The following is a 9,375-nucleotide window of genomic DNA, read 5'->3' as shown; positions in this document are numbered from 1 at the left end:
GCTTACAGAGAGCCGTCGGAGCGGTCGCAGAGGGATGAACCGAAATCTGCAACGTTCCATTCGCATTTCAAAACAAGTGGGCTTGAGGAAGCCGCTGATTGGTGGAAGCAGACAAGAGGGAGCAGCTGATTGGGAGGCAGATCCCTACTGATTTCTTCCAGCAGTTTGTATTGTATTGTACTTTGTATTGTATTGTATCCTAGGTAAGAGGGGAGTATGCGTGCCAGGGCAGTTTACTGTTCTGGATGTCAGATGTGGGAGGTCAAGGAATCTGATAGCCTTCCAGGCGTCCACATCTGCGCCAGGTGCGTCGAGATGGGGCTCCTAAGGGACCATATTAGGAACCTGGAGCAGCCGCTCGATGACCTCCGTCTGGTCAGGGAGAGCGAGAAAGTCATTGAGAGGAGTTACAGAGAGGTGGTCACTCCAAGACCACAGGAGGCAGGCAAGTGGGTCACGGTTAGGAGGGTCAAGGGGCACAGGAAGGGACTAGAGAGTACCCCGGTGGCTGTACAACTTGACAATAACTACTCCTGTTTGAATACTGTTGGGGGGGACAGCCTACCTGGGGGTTGCAACAGCAGCCGGACCTCCGGTACAGAGACCGGTCCTGTTGCTCAGAAGAGTAAGGAAAAGAAGAGGAGGGCATTAGTAATAGGGGACTCTATAGTTAGGGGGTCAGACAGACGATTCTGTGGACGCAGTCGGGAGACCCAGATGGTAGTTTGCCTCCCTGGTGCCAGGATCTGGGATGTGTCTGAACGTGTCCAAGATATCCTGAAATGGGAGGGAGAGGAGCCCGAGGTCGTGGTACATATAGGTACCAATGACATAGGTAGAAAAAGAGAAGAGGTCCTGAAAGGAGAATTTAGGGAGTTAGGAGGAGAGTTAAAGAGAAGGACCGCAAAGGTAACAATCTCGGGAATACTGCCTGTGCCACGCGACAATGAGAGTAGGAACGGAGCGAGGTGGAGGATAAATGCGTGGCTGAAGGACTGGTGCAGAGGGCAGGGATTCAAGTTTCTGGATCATTGGGACCTCTTTTGTGGAAGGTGCGACCTGTACAAAAAGGATGGGTTGCACTTGAACCTGAGGGGGACCAATATCCTGGCGGGGAAATTTGCAAAGGCTACTGCGGAGACTTTAAACTAGAACGGTTGGGGGGAGGGACTCAAATAGGGAAAGCTAGTAGTCAGTGTGTGAGGCAGGAGGCAGAGAAGGGTAGCACTCAGACACAAAATGTAGGGGAGAAAGAAGAAAAAGATAATAAACAGAGAATACGAGGGGGTGGGTTTCTTAAAAGTGTATATTTTAATGCTAGGAGCATTGTAAGAAAGGTGGATGAGCTTAGAGCCTGGATTGACACCTGGAAGTATGATGTTGTGGCGATCAGTGAAACATGGTTGCAGGATGGCTATGATTGGAAACTAAATATTCCAGGATTTTGTTGCTTCAGGTGTGATAGAATTGGAGGGGCAAGAGGTGGAGGTGTTGCATTGCTTGTCAGGGAAGCTATTACAGCAGTGCTTTGGCAGGATAGATTAGAGGGCTCGTCTAGGGAGGCTATTTGGATGGAACTGAGAAATGGGAAAGGTGTTTTGCAGCAATACATAGAGGTGCCTACTAGAGAAGGTGCAGTGCTGGACCTCCTGTTAGGAAATGAGACAGGTCAGGTGGCGGAGGTATGTGTTGGGGAACACTTTGTGTCCAGTGATCACAATACCATTAGTTTCATTATAATTATGGAGAGGGTCAGAACTGGACCTAGGGTTGAGATTTTTGATTGGAGAAAGGCTAACTTTGAGTAGATGCGAAAGGATTTAAAAGGAGTGAATTGGGACATTTTGATTGATGGGAAGGATGTGGAGGAGAAATGGAGGACATTTAAAGATGACATTTTAAGAGTACAGAATCTTTATGTCCCTGTTCGGTTGAAAGGAAATAGTAAAAATTGGAAAGAGCCATGGTTTTCAAGGGAAATTGGCCACTTGGTTCGGAAAAAGAGAGAGATCTACAATAATTATAGGCAGCATGGAGTAAATGAGATGCTTGAGGAGTATAAAGAATATAAAACGAATCTTAAGAAAGAAATTAGAAAAGCTAAAAGAAGATATGAGGTTGCTTTGGCAAGTAAGGTGAAAGTAAATCCAAAGGGTTTCGACAGCTATATTAATAGCAAAAGGATAACGAGGGACAAAATTGGTCCATTAGAGAGTCAGAGTGGACAGCTATCTGCAGAGCCAAAAGGGATGGGGGAGATATTGAACAATTTATTTTCTTCGGTATTCACCAAGGAGAAGGATATTGAATTATGTGAGGTAAGGGAAACAAGTAGAGTAGCTATGGAAACTATGAGATTCAAAGAAGAGGAAGTACTGACACTTTTGAAAAATATAAAAGTGGATAAGTCTCCAGGTCCTGACAGGATATTCTCTAGGACATTGAGGGAAGTTAGTGTAGAAATAGCAGGGGCTATGACAGAAATAGTTCAATTGTCATTAGAAACGGGAATAGTGCCGGAGGATTGGCGTACTGCGCATGTTGTTCAATTGTTTAAAAAAGGTTATAAGAGTAAACCTAGCAATTATAGACCTGTTAGTTTGACGTCAGTGGTGGGAAAATTAATAGAAAGGATACTTATAGATAATATATATAAGCATCTGGATAAACAGGGTCTGATTAGGAACAGTCAACATGGATTTGTGCCTGGGAGGTCATGTATGACTAAACTTCTTGAATTTTTTGAAGAGGTTACTCGGGAAATTGATGAGGGTAAAGCAGTGGATGTTGTCTATATGGACTTCAGTAAGGCCTTTGACAAGGTTCCTCATGGAAGGTTGGTTAAGAAGGTTCAATTGTTGGGTATTAATGGTGGAGTAGCAAGATGGATTCAACAGTGGCTGAATGGGAGATGCCAGAGAGTAATGGTGGATGGCTGTTTGTCAGGTTGGAGGCCGGTGACTAGTGGGGTGCCACAGGGATCTGTGTTGGGTCCACTGTTGTTTGTCATGTACACCAATGATGTGGATGATGGTGTGGTAAATTGGATTAGTAAGTATGCAGATGATACTAAGATAGGTGGTGTTGTGGATAATGAAGTAGATTTTCAAAGTCTACAGAGAGATTTAGGCCATTTGGAAGAGTGGGCTAAAAGATGGCAGAATGGAGTTTAATGCTGATAAGTGTGAGGTGGCACATCTTGGCAGAACAAATCAAAATAGGACGTGCATGGTAAATGGTAGTGAGTTGAGGAATGCAGTTGAACAGAGGGATCTAGGAATAACTGTGCACAGTTCCCTGAAGCTGGAATCTCATGTAGATAGGGTGGTAAAGAAAGCTTTTGGTGTGCTGGCCTTTATAAATCAGAGCATTGAGTATAGAAGTTGGGATGTAATGTTAAAATTGTACAAGGCATTGGCGAGGCCAATTCTGGAATATTGTGTACAATTTTGGTCGCCTAATTATAGTAAGGATATGAACAAAATAGAGAGAGTACAGAGGAGATTTACAAGAATGTTGCCTGGGTTTCAGCAACTAAGTTACAGAGAAAGGTTGAACAAGTTAGGTCTTTATTCTTTGGAGCGCAGAAAGTTAAGGAGGGACTTGATAGTGGTCTTTAAAATGATGAGAGGGATAGACAGAGTTGACGTGGATAAGCTTTTCCCATTGAGAGTAGGGAAGATTCAAACAAGAGGACATGACTTGAGAATTAAGGGACAGAAGTTTAGGGGTAACATGAGGGGGGACTTCTTTACTCAGAGAGTGGTAGGTGTGTGGAATGAGCTTCCAGTGGAAGTGGTGGAGGCAGGTTCGATTTTATCATTTAAAAATAAATTTGATAGGTATATGGACGGGAAAGGAATGGAGGGTTATGGTCTGAGTGCAGGTAGATGGGACTAGGGGAGAATAAGTGTTCGGCACGGACTAGAAGGGCCGAGTTGGCCTGTTTCCGTGCTGTAATTGTTATATGGTTATATATGGTTATATGTGGCGAGTGGTGGGGTCACGTTGGAGGTGGCGAAAATGACGGAGGACTATTTGTTGTGTGGGATGAGAGGTGAGGACTAGGGGGACTCTGCCCTTGTTACGAGTGGGGGGATGGGGAGATAGAGCAGTGTTACGGGGTATGGAAGAGACCCTGGTGAGAGCCTCATCTATAGTAGGGGAGGGGAACCCCCATTCCCTGAGGAAGGAGGACATTTCCGATGCCCTGGTGTGAAACACCTCATCCTGGGAGCAGATGCGGCGTAGAGGGAGGAATTGCGAGCAGGGGATACCTAGTGTGGACAGGAGATCAATAGTCGGCATAGAGTTAATGGGCTGACGGAACTATTTCCATGCTGTAACTCTAAAAAAGACATATTGTACGCATACATACAGAACAGTTCAGTGTGTCTATATACCACAGACCATCTATCTATCTTCTATATTACTAAAACTCTGATCTTGACCACTTCCTGTTGTTCTGTATATTGATTTTAGAAAAAACGCTGCCACATACGGCTGTGATTTTTGGCCATCTTACACAGAGTCCCCCTCCGCTGCGCAGGACAAGAGGATTTTTCTCATCGATGAAAAATAAAAGAGATATTAGTGTTTAAAAAATGTTGAGATTCTCTCTCCTGAAGGCCCCTTCCGGAGGGACTATAAAACCTGGAAGTGTTGAGTGCCTCAGTGGGGAGCGATGGGGGAGCGAGAGGGTCACGTCTCTCAGTCTGAGCTGTGAATAACACTGAACACTGAACATCACTCCAGTCCTCAAACAACTTCACTGGCTTCCCATCTCCCACCGGATCACTTACAAAATCCTGGTCCTCACCTACAAAGCCCTCCACCATCTGGCCCCCCCATATCTCACTGACCTCCTCTCCCCCTACCAACCCTCACGGTCCCTCAGATCCACATCAGCCGGTCTCCTCTCCATCCACAAGTCCAACCTCCGCAGTTTTGGGGACAGAGCCTTCTCCAGGGCAGCTCCCAGGCTCTGGAAATCCCTCACCCAACTGATCCGCAATTCCGTGTTCCTCACCATCTTCCAGTCCCGCCTCAAGACCCATCTCTTCACCTCTGCCTATCCATAGCCCCACGTCCCCCTCCCTTTTCATCTGTGCATGAATTGCCTCATATTGTGTTTTGAATTGAATTCTGTCTATAATTTGTGTACTAGTCATGTCTCTTCTATTTATTTAATTCCCCTTACATGTTTTTCCTCTACCTGCTAAATTTTTGTAAGGTGTCCTTGAGACTCTTGAAAGGCGCCCATAAATAAAATTTATTATTATTATTATTACTAAATTGTGAGTGGTTTTACTGACCTGTCAGTTCCCTTAATGCGGTTTGAAAATATAGTTTGGAAATGCTAAAGCTGTGTTGCCTTTGGTTTGGAAATGCTAAAGCTGTGTTGCCTTTGGTTTGGAAATGCTAAAGCTGTGTTGCCTTTGGTTTGGAAATGCTAAGGCTGTGTTGCCTAATTTTACTTCGGAGTCACGTGAGTGACTACATGAAGAACCCGCTCAGTGCGCAGGCGCGGCATTACGCCAGCAGTGCAACAGCGGCAGCAGCGGAAGTCAAATGCTCCGCTGCAATTTCAAAGACGGACCGTCAGGTAAGTGAACAGAAGTCGGCTTTCCTTCGGTAACTACCGAAGAAGAGCCGGCTGTCTTCTCTTGCAGAATGTCCGCACTCAAGACAAGACTTTCGAAGAAATCTGCCCCCCGTCCAACTCCGCAAGAGGAGAAGGGGGGGCAGCAACAGGCGGTAGGAGCGCTATCCGGGCGCTCCGCTATCCCCGACACCGAGCCGAGTCCAGCTCCGCTAACGCCTGAACAGCGGGCTGGAGGCAAAGCCAAACGGAAGAGCAACCGGCCGGTGGCGTCGGACGAGGATGTCTCTCCACCCAGGAGGGGGAGGGACAGCCGCCTGAGCCGCATGGAGCGGCTCTTGGAGCAGGTGCTCGAGCAAGGTGCACCCCGGTAGGGGAGCTCTTGCAGAGGGAGGTCAGGCACTCCTGCACTGTCCATTGCATCCTCCTTTCCAGAGGATAGCTTTGGGGACCAGGACTGGGCTGGTCCAGAACAAGGGGTTATGGCTGAAGATTTCGGGAGTATGCAGGGGGTGCAGGAGCAGGAACAGCTGCTTGGTGTAGTGGGCCACTACGTGTCAAAACCCCGTGCAGGGGAACCGCTAGAGGCCAAACTAGAGGCAAGTATCAATCACCTTTCCAACAGAGCTCTGCAGGAGCAGGTGATTAATGAAGCTTCAGATACCTATACGGCGCCGGAGAACTGTGAATCTCTAAAAGTACCAGCGGTGAACAGCCAAATCTGGGGACACATTGGGGCAACCAACCGGCACCACGAGCTAAAGCTGCAGCGTATACTCCGACTATTGACAGCAGGCATCACTTCGTTTGCTCGTTCTATAAACAACACCGAGATGACCACCAATCAACAGGATACACTCGCGTTGTTGTGTAACATGCAGTTTGAAATTAATAATCTGCGGAAAGAAATCATCAAACCTGCCATCAATCCTCGATTTGCGGGGCTGTGTAAAACACCAGCCGATGAGCCAGACAGGCTGCTCTTCGGGAAAGACCTACCTAAACGCATGAAGGACATGACCGAGGCCTCAAGAACTCAAGGCCTCATGAAGGCAGGGTATAAAACGAGCAAACTGAAAACACACACCACCAAGTGGCAGCACCCCGCCGCATCCACCAGTAAACATCTGACATTCAACACTGGTGAAAGCTCGGGGTCCGCTTACTTTCACCGTAAGTCTTTTTTAGACCAGGGCCCAGAGCGGACCCCATGGAAAATGCGCCAACCCCCAACAAACACGCCACATCAGACACCTCGCAAGCCTCGTCCGACCAAAGGGAATCAGAGGAAATACCCGTAACCATGGAGGTAGGTGGGTCTGGTTCCTATCAACTTTTGGGAGGTGGAGGCTTAATACTAACAGGAGGTAGATTGCACCGGTTTGAAGCATAGTGGATATAAAATACAATTCATGTCAGAAAAAACGCCGCCAGTTCAACAATGGCCCCAAAGGGTATTTCTCCCTCCGTCAAAGAGAAACGTGAGGGACAAGCTGAACTGGTGAGACTTATCACAAAGGGGGTCATCGAAAAGACCAAACATGAACCTTTGGAATTTGTATCGAATATATTCACTAAAACCAAAAAAGATGGTGGCTGTCACATCATCATTGACTTAACATCACTAAACAAATTTGTTAAGTATATACATTTCAAAATGGAGACATATGTTACTGCCAAACAACTGAATTCCAAAGGACACTTCATGGCAAGCATTTATCTTAAAGATGCTTACTATCTAGTACCCATGGTGCGGCGTCTACAGCCCGGGATCCCTCGTGGAGGACCCGGGGGGAAGAAGAAGCTTCCACCGCCGTCCCGCGGCCATCTTCTACCGCGGGCGCGGTATGGACTTACCATCTCCCCTGGAGGGGAGCTTCGACCGCCGGCCCTGCAGACTGCGGTGCTTCCGGCTGCGGCACGGCAGGTACTTTAAAACTTTGACTGCCGGCCTGCGGCCTACACCAGCCTGAAGCCGCGGTCTCTGGTTGGGAAGAGCTGATCCTGGACTCACCTTGACTTTGACTTTGTCCCTTACCATCTGGACGCCCGCAGCAACGGCTGTGGAGGGTGGTGGTCCCGACCACGGGGGAAAATGGAGGAGGACTGGCCAAGCTCTGTGCCTTCCACCACAGTGATGAATGCTGTGGTGGATGTTTGTGTAAAATTGTGGTTGTGTTCTTTATTATTGTACCGCTGCTGGCAACCCAAATACCACCGACCTTGGTTGTGTGGCAATTAAATTATTTCAATTTCAATATTTCAATATACAAGGATCATCGCAGATACCTAAAATTTATCTGGATGGTACAAAGCATTGCCCTATGGGCTAACTTCAGCCCCAAGTTTATTCACCAAAATATTGAACCCAGCCATGGCAATACTAAGAAAACAAAAACATATTGTCATGGCATATCTGGATGATATGCTGATAGTAGGGAAAATGATGGAATTGGCTGTGGCAGCAGTATCAGCTACAAAACAGTTCCTCGAAACTCTGGGGTTCGTCCTACATCCAGATAAATCTAAGTTGAAGCCATCCGCTATCATGGACTACCTGGGTTTCACAATTAACTCAGTCCAGATGACTGTTACCTTGCCAAAGGCAAAAATGGTTGAATTAGCACAATCATGCAACAATTTAATGGTCAACGAGTGACCAACTATTCGACAAGTAGCAAGAGTAATTGGGGAAATGGTAGCAGCATTTCCGGCTGCTACTATCATTTGCACTATCAAAAAATTTACAGAGAGCAAAGGTACAGGCAATAAAACGACATACAGGTCACTTGATCGTGTCATGAACTTACCCACTGAAGCAATATCAGAGCTACAGTGGTGGGCAGAAAACGTTTGGCATAGTTTCAGCCCTATCTTTATCACTAACCCTACTTTAGTTACTCAAACAGATGCCAGTGCTCAAGGCTGGGAGCGACTAACTCCATATCCAGCACAGGTGGTAGATGGACTAACCTAGAGTCATCATTACTACTTACACTGGGCATTAACTATCTAGAGATGTTGGGCGCCTTTTATGGTTTAAAAGCATATGTATCTAATATGCAGCACTTGCATGTTCGGTTACAAATTGATAAATACTACGGTGATGGCTTATATTAACCATATGGGTGGCATAAAATCATTATCATGCGACAAATTGGTCAACATGATTTGGCAATGGTGTGTCGAAAGACATATTTGGCTATCAGCTACTTACCTACCAGGTAAGCTAAACACCCATGCCATGAGAAAATTAAACGCCTGGGTTGCAAGTTTGAACAGACCTTACCTGGAACTGGGATTGTCCAAACAAACCATCACCATGTCGGCATCCCTTCGAACATCCACCAAGAGGCAGTACTTAACCAGCATCAAAAAAGGGAGAAGTACTGCCAGGAAACAGGGACAACATACGCAACAGCTACAGCCACCAACATACTGGAGTTCCTGGCCTATCTACACCACGATGTAGGGATCAGCTACAGTGCCATCAACACAGCGCAGAGTGCTCTTTCTGCTTATCTCAAACCAGCGCCAGGACAACAGACGATGGGATCCCATCCACTGGTGGTAAAACTGATGAAGGGCATTTACAATATCAAGCCCTAAGCCCAGGTATACCCATATTTGGGATATCAGTGTGGTCCTGACATATCTCAGGGAATGGCCACCAGCCAGATCCCCCGGCCTCGAGCAAGCTACACTAAAGACGCTCATGTTGATGGCACTTGTGTCCGCTCAGAGGGTCCAGTCACTACACCTATTGCGACTGG

The sequence above is a fragment of the Amblyraja radiata genome, chromosome 1 (genome assembly GCF_010909765.2).
Source record: "Amblyraja radiata isolate CabotCenter1 chromosome 1, sAmbRad1.1.pri, whole genome shotgun sequence".
NCBI lineage: Eukaryota > Metazoa > Chordata > Chondrichthyes > Rajiformes > Rajidae > Amblyraja > Amblyraja radiata.
This window is presented reverse-complemented; position numbering follows the sequence as displayed.